This window comes from Prinia subflava, chromosome 3, assembly GCF_021018805.1.
Source record: "Prinia subflava isolate CZ2003 ecotype Zambia chromosome 3, Cam_Psub_1.2, whole genome shotgun sequence".
Classification (NCBI taxonomy): domain Eukaryota; kingdom Metazoa; phylum Chordata; class Aves; order Passeriformes; family Cisticolidae; genus Prinia; species Prinia subflava.
The window spans coordinates 15,177,879-15,203,219 of record NC_086249.1 but is presented as its reverse complement, the minus strand read 5'-3'; the positions used below and the strand labels follow the sequence as shown (position 1 = coordinate 15,203,219).

At 40.6% G+C, this 25,341-nt stretch overlaps 1 protein-coding gene across 20 annotated transcripts in view; it reads right to left on the bottom strand.

The window, feature by feature from the left end:
• Positions 1 to 25,341, bottom strand: part of LOC134548834 (zinc finger and BTB domain-containing protein 20) — a 472,135-nt gene that overhangs the window by 115,741 nt on the left and 331,053 nt on the right. The gene's annotated exons all lie outside the window — the stretch shown is intronic.

Sequence of the window (25,341 nt, the reverse complement as noted above, 5' to 3'; positions counted from 1 at the left end):
AACAGAACTCGCCTTCTTCATCCTGACCTTCACAGAAGAGGGGTTAGGCTTATTATTAGGGCTGAGAATGCTTACATTACAGCTGATAGCTGCACAGAAAAATTGTGTTGTCTTAGTTCCTTCTGTCAACACAGTATCTTTTGGACTTGATTGATTTGTTACCCTGAGACCCCTAAGAAAAAAAGACGACTGCATGAAAGTGGAATGGCTAAAGGTTTGCAAACTTCTGGTAGACTACAGGTCTATTTTGGACTCTCTAAGCATTATTGCCAACATATTTATTTCCATATTTATTTCCAAAACATAATAACCTGGGATGAAGCAATAAACAAAATTAATCAAAGCCTGATGCTCTGAATTGTAACAAGAAGACACACTCCTGTTGGACACAGAAAACAAAGGCAGATGCTCCCCAAATGTTCAAAGCTACAAATCAGTCCTGTCTCCCCTTCCCTTTGCCAAGCTGAAAAAAATTTGGGTAGTCAGGCCAGACAGTGCTCTCCAGAAGATTGTTATCAGGCGACCAGCAGCACAGTGGAAAACAACCATGGTATCCATGTGGTGTGCTCCAGTACTTAAGACATGGTCCTCGACCTCTGCTTCCTGTCTAGTTACAGGGAGAGATTAGCTCTGTCATTCCTCAAAGCAATTAAAAAGCTCGGAGAAATAGAAACTTGAGTTAAAGAGTGAAGGCAAAGTCAGGAGCTGCCGCAGGAGAGAGAGAGGGAAGGCTGGCAGAAAATCTGCTCAGAGTTGCAGCTACTATTTGTGGGAATTATGGTCCTGGTAGAGGAGAGTGTGAGAGAAAGCACGTGTACAAATCCAGTGCTTGGTTTGCAAGGGAGTTGGAGGAAATACAGCAAAGAGCAGAGACAATCCTAAAAACTGCAGGGCAGGAAACAAGCTGCTTATAGCATCTTTTGGACAGGTCACCCAGAGAAGCTCTTTTAACAGCAAATTTCTCTTTAAAGGAGCTGACTACTCCAACATGTAAGGAAGATTTGCATGAGACAGAAGACAGGATGGATTTTACCCAGATGGAAAAGCTGAAATAACATAAAATGAAAGGAAGGGCAAGATCAAGCTGGTGGAAAGAAGGTCACTATCTTGCTTTCAAGAATCCATTATTCTAATGAAGTGTAACAGGGAAGTTCTCCTGGTGGAGAAAAATCTCCTTTCCTAAGCACGTACCCCTTATTTTGTTTACATTTCTCCTGAAGACTCAACCATGGAAGTCTATGGACTCATCTGTAACAGATGATAGTGAAGCACTTTTAGGGGCTGGTAGCTGGGTAGTATTTCCTTCAGGCTTTTGGGCATATGGGACAGTGAGCTACAAACCAGAGAAGAACCTGAGACAAGAGGTCTGAGCCAAAGCATGTGCCTTGGAGTCCCAGAGAAAAAAAAAAAAAAAAAAAAGAGAGAAAAAAACCACAAAAAACCAAAAAATCACCAAAAACACAAAAACAAAACACCAAAAAACCAAAACAACAACAACAACAAAACCAAAAAACACCCACAAAAAAACTCAAAACAAAACAAAACAAACAAAAAAAAAAGCAACGGGAAAAAAGTGGAAGTGGGAGGCATCCAGTATGGGGAAACAAAAAAACACAGAATGGAAAATTTTAGGCTGAGGTTAGAGTTTGGCTCTGGTATAAGCAACATAAAACAAGGTCTCTTAAGGGAAAGCATCAAGCAATTTTGACAACATGGATGCCAAAGAATTCTACAAATTATGGCCTGAGATTCTGGAGGTGCTGAGTAATGACTTATATCAACATTACCAACAAATTTGCTCTAAGAAGTGAACAAGATGGTCCTGCCTAATTAAAAATTCAGGGTAATTATAGACAGGCACAATATATTAGAAGCTGCAAACTAGAATCCAGCAAAATCACCAGAACTGAAACACCATGCTTTTTAAAATTGCAATTGGTCTGCACACTTGATTACCAGTTTTGTTGAAAAGAAAATATCTGAAAACAAAATTTTCCCTGTAAAGTACTGGAAAAACAAAATGTGTCTGAGGAAGCTATGATTCATTCCAGGTTAGATAACTGCAGAACACGTATGCAGGAGAGAAATGGGCCAAATCCTGTTCTCACTGCCCTGTGCAATCATGCTGACTTAATTGAAACCATGAGCAGAACCTGAACCATTAAAATGCTGGGGTGAAACTTCTCATCATATGGCACTGTTGGTCACTAGAGACATTTAACCTAATTACATTAGATTAACACAGTAGATTTCTTCAAGATATATTATTATATAACAACATAAGAAAATGAAGTTGAAGAAAGCTGACCATTTTCCCCATGTCTCCATGTTATAAACAGATTAGTTACCTGTCTCTATTTATGTTGCTTGTTTTCAACCACTATGGTTCTGTTTGGTGGACAAATGAATCCACTGATCTTTTTTTATATTGAATTTCTAGTGTTAATTAATCATTATTACTTGGAAGATGTTTTGGCCATTGAACAGAATAGCCAAGGGCTAATCTTAAACCTGTCCTTGCTTCATTGTGGTTAGATTTTTCTCCTTTTCTCTTTCTTTGCTACACAAAAAAAATCCATTTAAATCACAAAGACTAAGAGACAAGCAAGGTCTACATGTTAAGGCTATTTAGAAATCTAGTCTTTAACAAGAATAAGGTTGCTAAACACTGAAGAATTTCTATTTATGCAAAGTTAAGATGGTGAAAACCAGTAGTACGAGTAACATTATATAAGCAGATAATAGATTTATGAGGCTAATTACAATTTTCAAAAGTGACTGAGGCATTCATGTTGAAGCCCATTGGAAGTCAGTAAAGTTTTGGCTGTAAGTTGTGATAAAATATATTACCTTTGTTAGCTTAAGCATTGCCTCCTTTCAACAACACTAACATCTTAGGTGCCAAAGCCATTTCTGCAATTGGCATTCAGTTGCTTCTTACACTTTACTTGCTAAGTGGCTTGAGTTAACCTGCTTCAAGTGCCTTCTTAGCAGTAAATTGGGACAGCGATTCTGCTCCATTTATGCAAAGTGATTTAGGATCTCTCTGATGTAATGCGCTACACCAAGGTGAGCAGTGTTAGTCCTTTAGCCCCAGACTGAGAAGAAGCAGTCTTGAAGGACTGACAACAAATTTAGATAAACCTAAAATGACTGTTCTTGCCTCAATGCATTTTCACCCTTTACTGAAACAGAACCAGTGAGGGGCACAGCTTTATCGTGTGTAATACACTCAGTGAATTGGATCTAAGATCCAGAGTTTTGCCTCTTCCTCCCCTTCTGGGTGCACTACACCCATTCAGTATGAAAACTGAAATTTAATCCCAGTGGAAGATAAAGGAAATAATTTACTAGAGAATTCCTCAATTCAAAGAGGGCCAAATGGAGCCAGTACTGTGCTGGGGGAAAAGGTAGACTGGGCTGAAATTCAGTGGAGCCCTTTAAATGATCTGAGGGGGCAAAGAGACTGCACTGCATCTCTGACACAACAGAGACAGATTACAGCAAAATTAAATAGTGGATTTTAGTGGATATAATTGTTGTTTTTCTATATTAATGAATAACAATAATACGTGATTCTAAAGAGAATACCAGGTTTGACATTTAATCTGAGTGCTTATACCATCCATAAATGTTCATAAACGTCACACGACCCCTACCCTTTGATTGAATTACAATCTAGCATGCAATTTAGGAAACACGGATTAATCTACATAGATTTATATTTCTGCAGGTTACACTTATTTTTTGATTTATGCCCTTTTCCCCTAAGTGTCGTTTCCATCAAGAATCCAAGAACATACATGCAAATCTTTAATAAGAGAGCAGCTCAAAATCCAGTGACCAGCAGCAGATGGAAACTTGGTTCAGTGAAATCTATACTAATTATCATCTGCCTTTTGAAGTCACCTCTGCTAATGGCCAGCAAAATCTTAGTCCCTGTGATATCTTCTATTACCTTCACATTACTTGTTACTACAGCCAGCAATCACCTAACATGTTTCTTGGCAATGCTGTGCAATTAAATCGCCTTTCAATCAGCTTGCTGAGGAATCCAGAGATGGAAACTGCTTTAATATTAGGAGTTAATTACAAGAATGCAGAGGAAGGCAGTCAAATGTTATGTTAGCATACCAGAAATATGACAACACCTTAGCCACAGATGTCACACGCGAGGTGAGGGGCCTCATCAGGAGAAGCAATGTGGCAAAGTAGAGAGGAAAATGACCTTCAAGTTTTCCCTTTTTTTTTTTTTTAATTTTTTCTCCCCGTGGTCATGCTACTTGAAGTGACCACGTCCTTTGGCAGTCAAAATTTCAGTGGAATTTCAGTGACCTGTATGAACAGGCTTCACTGCACAACGGTGTCTGCTTGGGGACTGATAATGACACCAGCTCCAGCAGCGTGTCACAGCACTCATGGGCCAAAAGGCACATCAGAGAAAAAGCAGTTCAGCAGATCTTGACCCGTGCATGGGCCCAATCCTTTTGAAATCAAGCCAGTCTTTGCAAAGGGCTAACAGGGCACATTCCCTTTCTTCCTCTGCATCTTCACCTCTGCGTGCCCACCAGAAGAGGAAGCTCCACAGCCCAGCCCTTGTCCTCATGGGCTCCTTCATTTGCACAAGAGTGAGGAGAGGGGCTGGCTCTCTGTTCAGTAAGACAGGAAATGAACATCACTCAGTCGAGCCAGTGCTTGGGAGGGGATGAACTGAGATGGTTTTACATGTGACAGCTTATTGCAGGGAGGGAGAAAGCTCATATGGGAGAGGACACTGCAAATACAGCTTGAAAGCCAACTGTACGGCCTTAGTCTGCAATACTGGAGAATCAAAATAAAATTATTTTTAGGAAAGGGCAAGAAGTTTTTCTAATTACATTAGAATTAGCACATCTGTATGCATTGCCACACGTATATGTATTTTTGTTATGTATCATGAAAGAATTTGAAGAAAAAATCTACTCAACTACAGCTGCATATGCTCTTTTTAATGAAATAGACAGCCAAACTGTGGTTCTGTAAAGAATGCAGTGATGATTTGACAACAAATTTGAATCAAAATGTATTGATAATATCTCCAGCACTCATTTTCCAAAGACAGAGCTTGTTTAGAAGTCCACCAAAGATAACAGAAAAGGTAACTGACTTTTTCCTCTCTCAAATTTGACAACAGAATGCCTTGCAGTCTACCTTAACACATACTGTAAAGGAATTATGACACAGCTTAAGCTTACGTTTTCTTTCACTGCTGCATTTAATGTCAATAGTGTATTTAATAGCATTGCTAAATTTGAGCTGTTAAGTGTAGTAAAAGGAATCGTTAAAATTTTCTTTTGTAATTAAGAATGGTTAACATTTTAGCCTTTTTTTTCACATTGAGAAATATGTACTGGGAAACGTAGACTTTAAATGAGGCATTACACATACATACACACAAAAATGCTTTAATAAACCAGAAAACTTCATGGACACACCACTAGAAAACACAAAAGACAAATCTTGATGGAACAGATTTTTCAGCACACTTTACTTGCCAGCAAGGCTGGGTAATATGTTTTGATAAGACAAAAGAAGTTAATCCAATCCAAATTTGGACTTTCATGTATATGTAAGCTGATTCAAACAGACATCAAGCTGACTCATTCCACAGGTAACTCAGCCCAAAATAAGTACTACCAGCTGTTCTCAGTGAAAACAATGAGACAGATGAAATAAGAACAGTAATCTCTTGCATCTGCAAACTGAACTCAAATTAACATCCATTGGAGGTCTTTGGCTCCCTAAGAAGAACTTCAGTCAAGAAAAGTCTCTATATAAAGCACCTCAGAGGAAAACATCTTTAAAAGAAGAGCAGGAGAGTTCTCTGGAAGCAACAGCACATTACAGCTTCAGCAGCAGTTGCTTTAAGGGGCTCAGGGTGAGGGCAAAGCTACCAAAAAGTGAGGAAGAAGAAAGGTTAAATATATTCTTGCTTTATAATGTAAATGTAGCATTTTGAGCATGCATCTTGACTTAAAAGATGGCCTGGAATAGTACTTTTTATCTTTCTGTAACTCCAAACGCTGACTCCATCTCTGAGGGATTTGTTTCAATGAGTGAAACCAGGGCATTTCATTGGCAGGGGCTCGGCACAGCCTCCAGCTCAGCCCGCTGGCAGGAGGAGGCTGCCCAGCACCACCTCCCAGCCCACAGCACTGCCCTGTTCCTGCTGCCCACCACCACCCTGGACAAGGAGGTCACTGCTAGGGGACTAATTCTGGGAACAGAATACCTGGGAAGGGGTGGCCACCACCAAAATAACTCCCAGTGCCCACTTCTGACTGCCCAAGGGGGCAGTGCTCCAGGCCAGCTTCACTGCTCTGGTGGCAGCTGCTGCCTGCTCCTGTCTGTAACCCTTCCCAGGCTCCTGATCCCCTTCCCCCTCACTGTCTGCCTTTGTGTGCTCTCATCAAAAGACTCTGAAGAAGCAAACATGGCACTGGAAAAATAATGGTTGTGTTGAGACTAGGTTGTTCCCACACAGCATACATCCTGCTCCCTGTTCACTCTTGCAACAGAGAGGAAAGAGAAGTCAGTGGTTGACCAGATGAGTTCCTTTTATGGTCCCGAAGCAATTTGGGCATTTCCATTTTATAAAATATTTTGGTTTGGTTTCCCTTGGTGCTTTGAAACCTTAAACAGAAGAAAACAGAAAATATGTCTACCTAACTATACCTAAGAATATATACCTAGAGGTTCTGGCTGCCTTTCAGGATCAGACCTTCAAAATAATGTCTTGGCTCTGATTATACCTGTAGGTGAATTTTCTGTTCTGAGGGAATGTGGTTGAAGTGGCAGGTCACAAGTTGGATTTTTTGTGTTACACTGTAGCCCCATCAAGCCATGCTGTCCTTATTGCAAGCTGGATAAGCAATGAAGCATCTTCGCTTCCCTGCTTGGAGGTTTGCAGTCCCAGTACATGGTCCCTGTTCCCTACACCCTCTCAAGTACCTGTCCTGGATTCTGCAGTTCCAAATCTGGACTGCACAGCATTAGGAAAATACAATCAACTTAGGCAGATGACACTTGAGTAACCAAAATGTTAAACTGAGAAAGTAAGCTACTAGGAACTCAGTGCATCTTTATTAATAATAGGAACTAGTGAAGTTACTATTAATAAGGAGATAATTGCTGTAAAATCTAGTGATACATACAAATAGGCTACTAATGTGAGGAAGTGACCCTGAAACATGAGTTTAAGTTACTGGTTGGGAGCTTTCTATTGCTAATTATTATTTGCTTTCTGAGTGTTAATATTTCTCCATCATGAACTGATAAATCCAGTGGTGTTGTGATGACTTCTCTAAATGTTGTCTTTGGATCATATGTGATCCCAAGAGTCATGACACTGTACGTAATTTATTTCCACAGTGAGATGTGCTGACTCTCCATAGTATTTCTTTCATTTTAATGTCTAACTAACGTTCAATTTGGGACATAAGTACTCTGATACATCATTTTCCCCTGATGGCACTGCAGAGCAGAACTAAAGGGCACTGGCTGAGTGTACAAGTACTGCAATATCTGGAGAACAGGTTGGGCTGTGGTGGGGAACACTGCTAAGCCTGAGCTGCAAGGGGCCTGGAGGGCTGTGCAGGGATGTGGGGGTCTGCATCATCCATGGCTGGTGGCATGAGCAGAGGGTATGAGCAGAGTTCTGGCAAGCCCCAGGCTGGGGTTACACTGGTCTTCAAAAATTCAGCTTGCTTCTTTGGTGAGAGCTGCATGGTTTAGGACTTGAGGATGTTTGTTAAATCAGGAGCAAAGTGGCAGCAAGATCATTTTGGAAAAGTGTGACCATGTCAGATCTATTGCCAGAATCATTTAAAGAAACCATCAGGATTTTTTTCTTGACTGCCTATCCATAAAGAAATCACAACCTGACTCTATCAAGACCTATAGGAATATCTTAACCTGACAGATACCATAGACAAGAGCAGCAAATGCTTCAAAGATAAGAGAGCATATGGCTTGTGCTCAATTTTTTAAAATTTGTCCTGCTTCAAACATGAACTGTGTTCTTGGGAGAGTGCACAACACTTGGAACGAGACTAAAAGCATTACATAAGGGGTTCACTTGCCTTTAAACCCCTGCAGACACACTGAAGTCACCAGGGTCATGCAGCTGTACCTCTGTATGCAGTGTTAAGCCCTCAGCATCTACAAAGACAGGTTAAGTATGTGTTTCTTCTGAGTTTTCCAGAAGGAGAACCTACTGTTTTTTTTCCTACGAGGCCATAATCAATACTTTGGAAGTTATCTTTCACCTATTTCTTCTAATTTCTTCTTCTTTATGCCTATTAAAATAAATCAGAACTACCTTATAAAGCTCCACTAAAATGGCTTCTGGGAACAATACTCTCCATTCCACATATGGTATGAGAACAGCATATTCTGTAGCATGCTGTTACTTCTGTGGTGCATGCCCTGAAAACTGAGTTTCAGGGCAAACAAACTTTTCCTTGCTCTTTTATATGGGGATGAGTGGCTGAAGTGTCAAGAATGCAGTCTCTGACCATAGAATCTGATCTCTCTTATCATCAAACATGATGTTGTTTTATAGGAACCTGTTCCTATTTCTAGGTTTTACTGCCAATACATTCAAACCACCTCCCCTCTTGAATCCTTGTTGTATCAGTTTAACTTTGATATGCCTCCCTCCCTGACCCTCACCACCAAGGTGATGTTGCAGGGACTTTAAGCTGAGCAAGAGCAGAGCAGGATGGAATTTTTCACCAACTCTTCTATCTTAACTGAAGTATCCATTTGATCATATAGATAGAGGGCAAGACAGGGTAGTTGACTGAATCAAATTAATGCAAGATGCAACTGAAAGGAAAAATCAGACATAATATAAAAGAAGTCACTCTGCAAGTACCTAGCACCTTCTCTAGTAGGACTTAGCTTAGAAGTGACACTCTTGTTCCAGTCCTGAACTTCCCCTCCTGAACAACCAAAGCATCTCAGGCTATCTCAGCCTGGTAATTTCATTTAGTAATTTCATTCGAAGTTCATTAATTTCATTTTCAGTCAACAAGTAGAAATAATACTTATAACTGCATTGTGGGGTATGTTTTGTGAAAGTCTGAATTATTTCTCGGATTTTCCAAGCTTCCCAGTTTTCCGTAACACAGTACAGCTTATCCATGTCTATACAGCTCATCCAGAGAGCAACTAATGTGACTCCAAAGTTGTGGAGTTCAATATACATAATCTCAGGAGCTTTACTTGTAAAAATACCCAAACAAACCCCCAGCGAGAGAATTTCCTCTATGGGGTAATTCTTCTTATTACCAATTTACAGAATGAAAAAAGGAAAGAAGAGAAAGCTAAACTGATCTTGAAGCTGGTCAGTACTAAGGCAGAACTATGAAATGAACTCACATCTTTTGATGCCCAGTTTAGAACCTGTATCACATCAAAGGAGAAGAAAAGTCCTCACAGAAACCTGAAAAGTCACCTGCATGCCACTTTCTGTGAAGAAAATCCCTTTGATTGCTGAAGCCCAAACCAAACAGCAGACACCAAGATTTTACAAAGTCTCTTAGTGGTGAGACATAGTTTACACTACTGATCAGCTTTCCTGCAAAGCTAAGTGTCTGTTTCACAAAGACGAAACCAAAACCAAACAACTCCAAGAACTCATCCAAACTCAGTTTACACAGGTCACTGCATCCATTCACTCCAGAAATGTAAACTCCTCTTTAAGGGCTGGATTTGAATATAATCAGTACACCATTTTCCCAGCTATCTAAAAATGCAACAGCTTGCCATGACCAAACAGAGGTTTATAGGTGAGCCAGTTTAAGAAGCAGCACAGTGAACTGGCTTTCTAATCTAAGAACATGCCACTTCTGTAAAGTCACTGCAGTTATACTCAGGGTTAGTTTGGGAGATGTGTTGGTGGGGGAGTAAAGGCTTGGATCCAATGGATACTGTAGAGCATGAAAGCAATGCTACCTTTATTTTGCAACTCATTATTTTCATATGAGCGTGAATCAGAGAGATAAACTATGCCAATTTCTTCATAGCTGACTTGTTACAGGATATTGTTTGAGTCTTCACTAATGACTCCTTGAGGTTGGATATTACTGTGATTAGGAGTTGGGAGGATAGAGGTCTGAGACCTTTCAAAGGAAACATTTTGTTCAGAACTGTTACAAGAAAATAAAGTCAGCATTACAGTAACTTTAACAACCCAACCAGGATAATGGTCTGTTCATGCAGACAGTGCTTTTGCTATTTTAAATGAGGGAGATAAAGTTCATGTAAGATGGGAAGCTGAGATATACAGCTATTCAGTCTGGGGGATCAGAAATCTGTCAGCTTGAGAAATGTGAGTATCTGTGGAAATGCCCTGGACAAAGAAAGGAAGGCAAAGTTATTAGCAGTTGCCAAAAAAAAAAAAAAAAAAGGGCACTTAAAAATTTCCTTATTGTTTGTGGCACAGATAAATGAATTAATGAATCTGAGATGCTTCAATGCCCTTGGAAGCCTACTGAGATAGATTTGGGGTTTATGCTAAAGCAGGCTGTAGGCAATGCTATTCTGCACTGACAATTATCCCAGAAAGTCTGGTGGTTGTGCCCATCACCGAGGCTGGCATAAAATGCTCTCCTGGCTTTACTGAGAGTGAAATAAAGAAGTAGCTCTACACCATGTTCATTTTTAGCAAGGACAGATAAAAAGCATTCCTTAAAGCCAAACACAGGTTTTGTGGGATCTGATTCCCCTCCAGACTCCTATCTGCTTTAGCCACAAAATCTTAAGTTTCCTTATTGCCAAAAACTGATATTAAAATAACTCACTTAGAAGGTATGTTGTGAGAGAATGCATTTTAAATAAAGCATCCTTTTCTTTCATTATCAGCTCTATCCTTTATCAGCTCTATCCTTTATCAGCTCCAGCTTTAATCACCAGCAGCTAGCACTTGCCAGTATGGCAGGAACAGAACTACCAGTGTTTAAAACCTCCAATAGTGCAAGGGATCAGGCAGAGGTAGCACCAGACTGTGGTGAACCTTCACTGGAGGATTTTGAGTAAAAACATGCATTTGAGAAAAACTAGAGAGCTGTGTTATTCAAAGCACTCAGCTATTTCCATTTCAGTGCAAGTGGAATGGTAAAAAATACTGAGAAATGCCTTATGTGTTCAGAGCTTTTTAATGCAAACATATCAACAGACCTACCTACACACTTTAAGAGGTAAGACCATGCCTCTATCCTAAAAGAGCCTTAAAGAAAAGTTAAGGACTACACCACAGAGAAGACTTATTTACTAAGAGAGCGACACAGAAAATGTCTGTGTTTCCTCAAAATACATTTTCCTGGGGAGAGGTCAGTGATAAGACATAACATGTAACCTGAGAGATGATCACTGTTTCCTAGCTTCAAAGAAGGGAAAACCATGTGAGCAAACAAACTCCCCCATGTGCACCACACAAACGTGATCACTGGGAAGGTTTTAATGGAATCAGCTTGTCAAAATGATGAAGCTGAAAAAGCTTTTACAGATTGTGTCCATGACAAAAACTTTAGCATAATGTATATAGTGTAGAGTGGGTTTTGTCATGGCAGAAAGGAAGGAATATCATTAATTTAGACACTAAGTGTAAGGTTCTGCTGAAAATCTCCATGGGATAAATTGCAGAAATACAGCCTTGACCAGACAAATGGAGCCAGGCAAGTCCCAGTTCTTGTTAGAAGTTATCGAAAGTGCCATTGAGTTTTTAAAGTCTGTCATCTCTGGTAGATGATAAGAAAAGGGTTGGGCTGTTTGCTTCAGATCTACAAGCATCTTGCTGGGGCATATACATGATTGGAATCGAAAATGAGCTCTTTTAAAAGTGCTTCTTAAAGGGACCCTATTCATACACAGTACTTTCTCCCCAAATCTTTTATGGGAAAAAAGCTCATTACAGTCACACAGACAAATGCTGTATAATCTTTCACCCTGTCCACTAGCAACGTGTTCAATCCAATTTACAGCACTTCCCGCTATTCTACTTCTGGACTCCCCACACAGCTCTCCTAAATGCATACCCATCCTGACCCACTGCTCCCCACCTGCTGCTCTTTCAATTCCAGGCTTCCCTGGAGCACTGACTGCCATTCATGCCTAATAGCAAGGTGGAGCAACTTGATTATACAACTCTCAAAACTGACATTTCTGAGCCTTTTTTAGACACAGAAACACCATAATTAAGACACATATTATTGAATGTTGGAATGCTCTGGACAGGGATGAGAATGGCCTTCACTTCAGGAAATGTCATTTTGTACCCATGACAATATATATTCATCTGAAAAACAAAACTTTCTGATTGAAGTTCCTTTAAACTCTTTCTCAGCTCGCTGACAGATCTATCCTTTCTCTTTGCATCCACGTCAGCACTAAGGGAAGTGAGGGCTGACAATTAGTAGGGGGAAATTTTCAAGGATTCATTTACCTGGCAAAGTCATACCCTTATCTGCCTTTGGAAGGTCCACCTGTAGATTGGAATTTTTTTTCCAATAAAATCTATTTTTTTACCTACCTTGGGCAATGCTGCTCACTAAGCACACAGAACCTGCTTCAAGTACTTGACATTTGGAGCAGGGGAGCATAGGTGGCATCAAACAGTGCAATGGACCTCATCACACAGCTGATGTACAGCGTTGTTTTGCATCCTGACAGCATTAATGGTAAACCTTGAGCCCTCAAACCACGTACTCAAACTCATGCTTAAATTCAAATGTGTGAATGAAATGGGATTCAAGGATATCATTAAAATTCAACCTTTACTTCAGGATCCATTTAACAGAAATGGATTTATGTATGTGTTTAAATGGTCTGCCTTGTAAAGACATTTGTTGAGCTGAAGTAAGAATTGGGAAGAAGAGATGAAGACATCATTGTGAGTTAGGCACACCCAGGATTAGAGAGAAAAAAAAATGCTACTATGAAATTATAAAAGATAGCGACTTCTTTTAGAAGACAAAAAGCATTTTTGATGCAATTCCAGATTTGCTGATATTCTATAGCTTCCTGGTTAGGGATGTAGTTTGATTTTCTCTCACTATTTTTCCTTAAGCTAGTCCATCACCACTTGGAGAAGGTCAAGCCAACTCCTGGGCTGATTCCTTTACCTGCTCAAGGGAGGTGAGAAGCATGTGCAAAAAGACATCTCTCACAGTACTTACCACTTACAGGGTGAGTAGGAAAGTGAGCTGATAGTTCTCTACCTGAAAGTGTACGAAGACCTGATTTTTCAAGCCTGCCTGCTTGAATGTTTGGCCAAAGCAAACGAAGGGTGTGACTGGGGCCAGAGCAAACTCATTTGAAAAAGTAAGCGAATACTCCTGGACTTTTTGCCTGTGCATGCATTAATGTCCACACAGTTGTTCTTTTATTAGGTGTAAGTGGCCTTTCTGGCTGACACTGAGAACCAGAGCATCAGTCTCATCCCAAGGAAATATGCACATCTGCCAGCTTCCCTCATCTGTCAATATGCCCGTGCACAGGGGAGGAGCAGGGGTGAATCAGAAGGACTGAGCGGGACCGACAATAAGGCTTGCATGAAAGGTAGTATTTCCCTGTCTCTCTGAAATGCAGACATTTTACAAGCCTTTCTCCCTGAAGGAATTAGGACTAGACTTCAAAGCTGCAGAACAAAACAGAGTCATACAGGCACACAATTATTGGACTAAGTCCATGGACAATGATACCAAGGGGTTTAACGTTCATGAGATCTTTTCGGGCTATTGTAGTATCCTTTCTGCTCTGAGAGCTCTCTTGCCAGAGAAAGCCTCCAAGCCCTGTGGTAGCCGCTGCATTGGCTGGCATGACAGCACCGTGTGTCCCCAGCCTCACCGGTGGTATCATATTCCCACTAGAAAGATTCAATATGCATCTTTCATGTTCTTAATAAAGGAAAGGATTACAAGGTACTAAGAGTATCAGACTTAACCCCACCAGTTCCTCTTTCACCCCAATTCTCTTCTTTCAAGCTGCTCATTACATCAATTCTAAATTAATTTATCTTAGGTAAACAGCCCAGAAATGTTATAAACAGAATCAACTCCTCTTCAACTTGCAATAAGTTTTTTTTCTTTTACATTCTTGACAAATAGAAGTGGGAAAAAATAATATATGTGTGTAACAGCAAATGTTCTCTCACTCTTTTTCTTTTTTCTGGTTTTTAAACTGTTTTTATCTTATATAAACAGTGGTGATGGAACTATAAACACCATTATTCCACCTCCATGTTAATACTCTTATTATCTTGCATAAACAGAAGCGAACGAATATGTACATGACACCAATCAATCCTTAGGAAAAAAAAAAGGAGCGAGAAGTTTTTATCTTTTATAAACAGCGGAGGAAGAACTTAATGAATTCAAAATGTAGTTTTCCTGTTTATATTATTATGATCCGAAAGTAGAAACCAAATGATGTATATTCAACATCGTGCAAGCAGCCAGTTATGAAAGGCTTTCTGCTGACTTCAAGAGTAAACGTAGCACCAGCGAAATCTGCAGGTCCGAGGGGTTTGAAAATTGGTGGTCTGACTTGAACCACAGAGCAGGGAATGTGCTGTCTTCTCCCATGATACTTTTCCAAAGTTCTTCAGCCCCTTCCTTGAAGGGCCACCCAAGATAAAATGGGATGGCTCAGTCTCTATGACGAACCCTTAGTACTTGGTCTTTCTGGTGAGGTTGCCAGATATAGGGAGGTAATTAATACAGATGGGTTTTGTGTAATGTGGACACCTGCCACTAGAAACTGGGCTCAAACCCCTAAGTCATTTCACAGAGGCCACCCAACAGCTGTTCGACAGTAATGACTTTGGGGCATGATTGACCTAGGTCAGATTTAAACATGTAACTTCAAGCTGATAGGCTCCATATGTCAGTACTAATCTCCACAACCACCCACGCCTTCTGCTTTCTTGTTTTTGTGTGTGCTTTTTTCTGGCTGGTCTTCTAAAGCCCATCTCTGAGCCTGAAAGATTCTTCCCTCTACCTCATACATCAGCCTTAACCAGGATGAAGTGTAGTTGCAAATTTTCCCCCTTTACCCTAGATTTCCGTAGTGGATACTCCCTTTCTTTGCTTCAGTCATACATAATCTACCTCACCCTAAATTGTCAGCAATGGCAGCTGGGTTTCCAATAAAGGATGAGTAGAGGAGATTTCTTTTTTTCTAGGGCCTGTCCCTTTTCAAAAAGGGGACTGCTCTTTGGGTTGATGATGCTCTTCTTCGCTGTTGTCCTTTGCAAAAGCAACACGTATTTCTGGCCACAAACACAAGCTGGGGGCTCCTACATAGGTAGGTGCAGCTGGCAGACCAGGTAGTCAGCCTTGTATTTCTTTCAAAAGCATTTGCTCTGAGGTTCCAAGACTGAGCACAACTTTAAATTGCACCCTGCTTTCCCATCCCTAGCAAAGTTGGGATCTGCCTACACAAAGACAGGATCACTTGAAAAATTAGGACCCAATTCTGTTGCACAGATTTTAACAGGATGCATGATCTGAAGCACCTGCTAAAGGGCAAAAATCTCTTCTATGGGTTACTGTAGGTACTAAGAAAACCACAAAGAAAAATTTCTGTAAGAAAATACAGAAAATTTGAGATATTTGGGCCAATCAGGGAATGCAGATCCCCCCTATTCTAGGAACTAGAAGAAAGAGTTTTGCTTGGTGGCAATCTGCTTTGCTGCAGAACACTGAGAACCTCAAGCTGTGAAAAAACAATTTCCTTAAAGTAATAATTGCTCAGATAATCATGATGCACTGATCATGAATATAGAAACAGTGTTGTCCTGCCTTGTTTCCCTCCTTTCTTTTCCTTGTATTCCACTTATTTTCTATATTTGTACATACTCTGAGACCCACTCTGACCCTTCTGCTTCCTATTGGAGAAGATCCCTGGGATTGGCAGTTCTGGTCAGCAAGATCTGTGTCTGAATTTTCCCTCCTCACAGGCATGTTAAGTCTGCATTTTGCAGCCTCTATCTGAAAAGGCTTTTTCAAGCACCAAATTAAACACACAGAAAGAAGTAAGGCCTTTCAGAGGAGGGTAGCCAGAAATAGAAGAAAAAACCCCATATTTCACCATTTGTTTTGAAAACACCAAAAATGATTAAAACATATTATAAATGAAACCAAACTAAGAAAAAAACATATCTTACCATATGAACAAATTCCCTGCCAAGTTCCATTTTTAAATCAAAGCCATTTTAGGCTCATATGTCGAAGAAGAGAGTCTTAAACTAACAAACTTATGTAATGGATTTTAAAAATCTGCACAGACGTGCTTAACTGAAATTGCCAAATCTGTTCGGACTACATGAGGAGAGAGGAGGAGGAAAGAAAGAGAAGGACGTAAAAAGGTTTGGGATTCATCTGTGCAACTTCCCCCAAGTTGAGACTACCTTTGAAGTTGGTTCCAGCTTTCAAGGAGCCAAGAATGATGACTCAGTGCGATTTAGTTTCTCCCCCTGCCCCCTTTCAGTAGACCTCAACATTTGGGACAAATACAAACGGGCTTCCTTACCCATAATAAAAATTATGAACTTACATGTAGATAGCAAAGGGAGAGAAAAGGCAAAGAGGTAAGTGAGTGAGAAGTAAAATACAAATCCACAAAGACTCTCAAACAAGAAGCAACAAAGGTTAGGGAGCTTTTGGGGTTGGCAGAAAAACGTAGACTGTAAACCAGGACAGAGATGAATTGAGTGGTAGGCAAAACACTGTTAAGTAGCATGAAGAGAAAAATGTGAGTGACAATCAAATACTTATATATTTAATCCATCTTTTGGATAGCTCTTTTTACCCAAGAAATACTGGGTTTTGCTTTAATGAAGAGGCTATCTTTGCATTCTTCTAGGCAAGTATAAGAAAATACAAAGAGAAAAGAGCAAAATATAGTAAAAGAAATGATTACTCAGCCTCTTGTGTAGCAACTGAAAAGGCAAAACTGGAGTTCGCACATCAAGCAAGAACTCCCTGCTTCAAGCACTGAACATCTTCCCCCCTGAAAACTATCCTAAAACTCCAACCCCATGCAGCAAGAGTAACACAACTTCTGTGTCCTTCCCTCTGTGAAGAATCAAGATGTGAGTCCTGCCTTGTACCTGTCCCTTTGAAATTCTCCAAAGGCCAAATGGAACACCCTCTGTTCTACTCAGAGGTGCACCTGCTTCTCTCTTCATGCCAAATTTTGGGTGGCCAGGAAGGCCTGCTTACCCTCTCTCGGACTGCCCAAGTGACCTTCCAAGTCTTCCTAAGAGCCGTTTGCATTCCTTCATCTGACAGCTGCCAAGGTCAACTAATAGCAGGCCTCTTTCTTTCCCCTTCGACAGATTCCCTAACTAAATTTTGTTCCTTTAGGATTTCAGCGTTAGCAATAACAACAAAACTACACCTGCATCGATGACTGCACAGCCTTGCTTCCCTGGCACGTTTCTGCGCTTGCTTCCCGGTGTTCAGACACAACTGTGTCTGGATCCAGGCTCAAAGAGCCCTTCAAAGCCCACAGCTCGTGAGGGGATTCAGGGGCAGTGTCCTGATTTAAGCCTCTCTCTGTACTAATCTGACAAGAATGCTGCGAGGACCAAAGGGTGAAGAGTTATAATTGCTTAGTATCATAATCATAGGAGAGCAAAGGGAGTTCTGCTGCTTTTTATAAATTAAAAATGTGTTCAAGTTCAAGAATGCTTCTCTGTTAAATTTACACAGAAAAATAATCTCAGCTCATAATGATGAACAATGACTTAACAGGAAAAATAAATCATAGCCAGAAGGCAAGTCCCAGGATTGTGCAGTCACTAGAAGATATAAAATATATGAAAAGTTACAATAGGGCCACAATAAAATATCCACATTTGGTGGCCTAAATCATTCTCTCTCTTAACTCCTGTACAACCCAGACATCTGCAGATGTTTCTCCCAGTCACAATTCCGCAACCACAAGGCCTAAGAAACACACAATCAGTGATGCATTCTCTACTCCACTGGCCCCTGTGAAGAGCATGGGTGTAACCTAGGCAGAATTCACCTGCCTGGGATGAAGGAGCTCAGAAATCACCTCAGGACTGTCTCATTACAATGGGACCTGCAGACTGTTTAGACAGGCACGTGCAGCATTCTTTAGGTTCCTTGTTTGGATTAGGGTCCCCTCATGTGAGGCACTGAAGATCTGGGCTCCAGGGAGCCTGCCTCCCCCAGCAGCACAGAACCGCTGCCACTTGCTGCCAAGTGCATGCAAAGGACTTGATGTTTTCAGCTTCATTTCCCCAAAAGAAAAGGCTGGATCAAGAGTTTCTTGGAAGGTCCTAACAGTAAGTTGGCTCATCAGACTGAGGAAGGTCTAGTCTGAGTTTCACTATTGCTTTGTGCCCATATCTTCAACCTAGGAATTACCAAGTGATATTGAGGTTGGACTTATGATCTCAGAGGTTTTCTCCAACCTTAATGATTCTGTGATATGACTTCACCCTCATCATCCCCAAAGGAAGGAGTTGTACCAGGTGAGTCTGGCCACTGATCCTGACCAAACCTTTAAAACAGACTGGGAATCCCTAAGACAAGTGGCACAAAATACCCATGCTAAATCAACACATTTTCATGGTCTTCCACAGCAGGAAACACATGCTTTGGTAAATTGTTATTTACCTCCCTAACCTATGAACACTGTGCTTCAGATTAAGCACCCCTGGGATTTGTTCAATACCAAAGAAAGAAGGACATTTGAGCTACACTATACAACAAAATATCAGCAAGACAAGAGACTGCAATACACCTTCATTTACACTTCCAGTTGTATAGTTGTACTTCTATGTTGTGTAAGTAGAGGATTACTTTTGTTTAAAAGGTCTTAGATGACTGATTTTAGAAGGTCCTGATGCTCTTGGTTTTTACCAGCTTCCAAGAAAATTGTGAGTGCTCAGCACCTTTTCATAATGATATGGAAAGCATCATGCATATTCCAATCATCAAAATTTCAGTTAAAAAAAAATTGAAACTTTTGTTTAATAAATGAAATAGTAACAATAAACCAAAAGTACAGCTCCTTCATATTTTCTGCATGTGTAGAAGTGTCTTTCTGGTAGAATACTAAGGCTGTATTAAGAACATGAGTAATTTCCAGCTGGGGTAATGTAAAAATAATAAAAAAAAATAATTTGATCAAGGGAGTGATATCTTTTCCTTTCTCATAACGGTGTTTGCTGCCAGATATGGGAAAACTGTGACTCAAATCTGTAAATGCTTCTGAAAACATGATGGCTTGCAATAGAATGTGCAAGCCTTTACTTACAATCATCTCCTTAAAAAGAAATAGAGAAGGAAAGATGGTCCAGGGGCTCGTGAGGCTTTGCAGAATTATCATAAAATTCCACCAGCCCTGTGGTGAATAGCTGGTCCAGTGCAATTAGCCTGCCACAGCTACCTGGCACCACTGGCCTGATAGGTCACTGATGAGCAACAGCAGAAAGAGAAGATCTTTTAAGCCCTCCAGCCTGCCAACCACCTGCCAAACCCCTCCCCGCCACATTCCTGCACCCTAGCGAAAACTGAAATTATGCAAGACCTGTTTAGAACAAACTGCAAAGAAACAAGAACACTTGGGCAGTATTCTCTGAAATCAGCGTGACTCATAGTGAATCCCAGGGCAAGTAAGTTTGTGTGAACCCTTCTGACCAGTTGGAGGAGAACTTGGTTTTCCAAAGGGCTGAAAAAGCATTTAAAATATAGCAGGAGACAATTAAAATGCACCACCACGCTACAGCAATGCTGTGTTCTTTTAATGGGCCCATTCCTTCAACAGATGTTTGAGCAGTGGGCTGCAGCCTGCTCTAGCTGAACCCACAGAAAAGGGACATGTGCATTGTTCAGTTTTTGGAAAGTACTCTGTGGCCTTTTAGAGTTGCACTACAAATGCAAGCCATACCTGAGCCCAGCTCCCAGGAATGATTAAAAGCCAGTGCCAACATCTATTCCAATTCTGATTTACAGCTCTTGTCAGTATAAATACAACTGTCCTTTTCTGTCGTGGGGAAGGGTGAGCTGCCTTACAAAAAAATGCAAACCAGCCTGATCTTTTACCCAGAACACTGCTGAGTAACTAATCCTTTAACTATGCCAGTTTGGGAGGGAGCAACAAAGGCAACATGCATTTTCTTCTGGGAAGCGTTGCAGATTTGGACTCTGAATCTTCTTCAAACTTTAAAAAAGCTGATGGAATTTCTGAGCTCTTTATTACTAAATACATATAATGAACTTTTGAAAAGACTTTGTTTAGACATACAATGCATTTTGCTTGACTTATGATGCTAAGGGGCAAAAAACTATCCTGTTCAACACAGTTCTTAAATAACATATAGTCAATTTCTGAAAATATAAATATTCAAAAGAATTCCTACCATTTTGGATACTTAGCTAAAGTGAACTTCCTGAATTTAAGCCAGAAGTATTCCAAGGTGAAATTGACAGGAAACAGATGAAGAGTCTGGAGCTACCTTCACAAAAGTTGGTCCCATCAGTCAGCTCTACCTTGAATTTCAAGAAGCCAGCACTAAATGTGGGATTTCATGCTCTGCTTTGATACTCACGCCGTTGTATGCTTTAGTCATTTTCTGCCTCACTTTTCACTTGGCACTAGGGAATAGATTCAGTTGTAAAATAAACTGTTGTTTTAAAATGAAAATATGGGACTGTCACAAGAAAAAGACCGGGATCTCTGCATCACAGTTCAAAGAGGGTAGCAGACCCAAGTTCCACCAGACCTAAGACAGTTAATATCTGAGATACTGAGAGCCGTAGCATAAAGGTTGTGCTTCGAGTGAGCTTTTTGCAACTTTGGTTCATATTTCTGAGAACTGGGAATCATTTGGAAAAAGAAAACCAGAGAAAAGAAGGGCTCTAAAGACACCTTAAAGAAGTCTTGTTTGCTGCAGCTCTCCTGCTGGCCATTGAAGTTTAAATGTTTTCAGCCAAAGCTTTAAGAGTACTTACACACTGTGGATGTCCTCAGGGCCTTTTGTCCTTTTTATGTCTAATAGCAAGACAGATATACTGCAATAGGTACAGAGCACCAGATCAGCATTCTTGCTGAGCAGATGGAGCACAGATGGAGGATGCACCTGACCTCAATGCTAGAGCAAAAAGAATTGGTATGACTTAGAATCAGTCCTAGGGATTAGGATGTCAAATGTTGCTGCCACCCAGCTCTCTACCCAGCCCTGCTACAATGCTACCTGAAATGTTCACGAAGCAGATTTTGAACTGCTATGGCTCAAAATTCAAGGTAATAAAACAAATCATGTGTGGTTATGGCTTTCTTGAAAATACTTGGTAATAAACTGGTATAGCCCAGGAGTTATTGCTTCAAAAGAATGTCAGATGTTTGTAGAGTTGGGATAGAGCTTGGGCAGCTTGGGCAGGTAAGTTTGCTTTACCACACCAGTGCAAGCTGTCTGCACTCATGAGTCAAAATATACTTGGCTTTTCTGTCCACCTGAAGTGAATCTCTCCCATTTTAACCCTAGTGCCATAGCAGAAACTGTACAGCCAGAGAAAGCTGGGCTTTCTCACCCCTCTCCCCTCCCTCCCCTGCAAATGGCCCCAGACTCTGGGCTCATTCTCTTCACCTTTTTAGGTACCTGTATAGTTCACACTTCTCCATTTTAGCAACAATTATTTTTAAAGAACCCTTTATAAATTAGAGAGATGTATGTACAGGTGTGAAACGGCGGCACAGAAAAACTAAGCCTGAGGTTTGCAATGGTATTTTGATTCCCATTTCCTAGGAACTCCCACCAACTTTATCATACACTTCACCTGCTAGAGAGTGGAAGCTCAATTACCTGACTATCATGCAAAACCACTAATACCTGGTCAGTAAAAGGCTCAGATTATGCAGGCATTTTTCCTTGGAATAAACAGGCTATAAAGGAAACAACCCAACTTGAGATAAATGGAAATTATTCTCTATTTAAACCAAAACAAAGATTACTGAACTTGAAGCTTTAAGCAGTGCTTGAACTCCAATCTGCTTATTCTGAAGTGCAAGCACAGGCCTCAGTGTCATTTCCAGTATCACTTTCTTGTTTTCCTCTCTCTGCACCACGTACCATACGACGGAACATATCATGAAACTGAGTATCATCTGGGTGCATACAACTAGGACGACTTGAGATTTTTCCAATGGAACATATGGCCATTGGAAGATGCTGATTTATCAAAAGTGAGGCACTGAAAATACAACAATTTCAATGAAATTTTGTTTAGGGAAAAAAATTGGATGATCTGCTACAATCAAGTCAATATTGCATCTCAATATTGCACCTTCTAGAGGGTTTTTTATTCAGAGGGAATTGAACAATAAAAATTCAAAATAAAACTAGAAGTCAGAACAAATGTAGGAAGTTTGTAATGGACTATCAATTAATTTTTTGGAGCAAAACCAGGGGCACTTATGCCAGAAAAGGAAGAAAACACACACCAAGCCTCCCTCCCCCTGAACCAACCCACAGAATCCTACAGTGCTCTGAAAACCTGAAAATGAATTCTCTCTGTTCACCTCTCATTCTGTGCACATGCTAAAAGAAATAAAAATCTATTCAGCTTTGTTATGCAAATGAGAGTGGGATACTTGGAGACAGGTCTGTATTTCCTAAATGGAGCTGCAATGTTTCAGACCATCTTGGGAGTGGCAAGTGGAGGAAATGAGAGGGAGGAAATACTGTGGCTTGCAGGATCTGCTGCCTAAATGCTACATGTATAAACTTAATGACTATCAGTGAAGTCTGTTGAAGTCCAAGGGCTACAGTGATTTCTGCAGTGGTGTTGGCGTGTCTGTGGGCTGGGACAAGGTCCATTGCAGGAGGTGATAAATGGGCAAGGGTTCCACAGTCCCTCTGACCTTTTGCCTGACTGGGTCTGCAAAAAAGTCTTGTCTGAAGCACACAACCAGAGGATGGGACTTTGCCTCCTGATGCAGATGTCAGCAAGGCCCAGGCTGTGATGTGCTGCTGTGGGTCAGGGCCAGCTGTGTCTGTGCTTCCCAGAGCCCACAGCTCTATGCAGAGTTAGCACATGGATCAAGGTAAGTATTTCCAAGCATGGAAGCATGACAAATCCCATACAGCAATATAACCTGAGGTTAAACTCCCCTAAACTATCTCTCAAATCTCTGTCCTGATAATGTGCAAAGCCTTCAGCCCTGCATTTGTCTAAGCAGTACGGCTCTCAGAGAAGAAACACTGCGTTCTGCTCTGACTCCATGGGGGACACAACCACCATTCCCACACCAATCAGAAAATGAGAGACATATGAGGACATAGTTCAGGCCTGAGAAAACCTTACCCTAATTGCTGATTACTAAAGTACCATAATGTGCTAGAGAAGAAAGGATTCCTGAGAACATCAGGACAGGACATTAGCAGATTAATATTAATCTCTAGAGTTCCAGATTCATTTCCTGTCCATGCTAATGTCCTTTTGATTACTGCAGAAAACAATCACACAAAAAAGCTCAATTACAAACATGAGAAGAGACTTAAAATATTAACATTTTTGAAGCTTTCAACCAAATATGTGTAATTAAATGAAAACCTAGGCTAATGCAATGCTAAAGTTGAGATTTTAATTGTGCAAAGGTCGTGGAGTTTAGCATCAAAGTTCATCAGTACATTTAATCATACTGGGCCAAATTTTGCTCTCAGTTACACTGGCATAAACTTATGATACCTTTACTTTAGTAACTAAAGATTGCTATATTTTCATGCTGCATCAGTGTGCATAAACATTAGAACTTCCTCACAATGTATGCAACACACAAAGCATTAGGTGTGTACTAAAAGGCACAGTGTAGACATGAGACAAAGCATAGTTGAATTTAATTACATTGTCTATGCAGAAGTTCAACGAAAAAAAAAAGAAGAAGGAAAAAAAGGCACTGCCTTTTCAATTGCACAAGACTTTATCACTTGTCAAATTATTGCACATTGTCCAGGACAGCATGATGAAAAATTGTATCCCATGCCTGCAAGACAGCAGAAGTATATTCAGCGTACTGTTGCACAAGCAATATCTGAATCTTCACACTAAGTTAGCATCATTGCACAACCAGAGACTTATATTCACAAGACGGCCTCATTTTGTCTATCGACCCTCGCACTATGTAGTCAGACTTGCACATGCAGTGCCAGCTATCCACCAGAACCACAAGGGACTGAGCTGTTGCTCTCCTGCAGAGTACAATGTGCTCGGCTCCAAAAGCTTTTGCACCCCTAAACAGTCCTGTTTGTGAGCTCAGTGCAGCAAACAAGTGTGCTTGCCTGCACAAAACTGCATGGGAACAAACCTTGCTTGAAGCCCATCTAAAAATCTGGTATAAAATGTCCTCATTCTCTTTTAAAAGACAACATAATTTAAATCAGGAGAAAACAGAATAATAATGTACTTTATAGGAATAAGTAGGTCATCAAAAAATAAATGCGCCTACGTTTATTGGAACGTCTAGTCCTCATAAATGGCTTAATGGATTTTTTTTTCAACCTTACTGAAACATTATTCACCTCTGAGCTTAGAACAAGCTTGAGAAATTTCAGCCAAAAAGGTTATTGTTTCAGAAAGTTATAAACCACCAAAGATAGGGGGCTTGCAATAAAAGTACTGTCTCAACCATAACTACAATAAATACAGCTAATGAATAAATGTGGTCTGGCAAGAACAAATAAAATATGAAAAGTCTAATGTGGCCTGCACAAAATGCAGGAAGGTAATTGAGTGAGTAAATGCCAAATGGAGGATGATCCTGTCTTCCGAAAGAATTCATCTCAGTGCAAGATTCAGTGAAGGACCTCAGGACCCAAAAGCAAGATAGCTACACTTTGAAGGGAAGGAAAACCTCTCCTCATTTATTAACAGCAGCTGTCTCCAAAGCCTGCAAGCAATAATGATGCATCAAAGATGATATGAGAACTCCCTGCACTGGTTATGTCTAGCTGAAACGCTGACAAGACCCTACCTTCTTTCTCCTCCACAGCTTCCTGTGCTCAAACAGTACCAAACACCCAGATATTCTTTCCAGATGCAGCTCCTTCTGTGGCAACCCTCAAACCTAACTCCTGTCTTGGTCACCTTGGGTATCTGCAGTACAATCACGTGTACACATCGCATCCTTGTGCTCTAGAACTGTACAGAGAGACTCAGGCACTGCTTTCCAACAGCTTTATCATCTTATGACACAGTCACAAGTGCCTGTTTATGCACATGCATGTGCAGTCTCAAAAATCCCTAACAAAAGGGTACAATT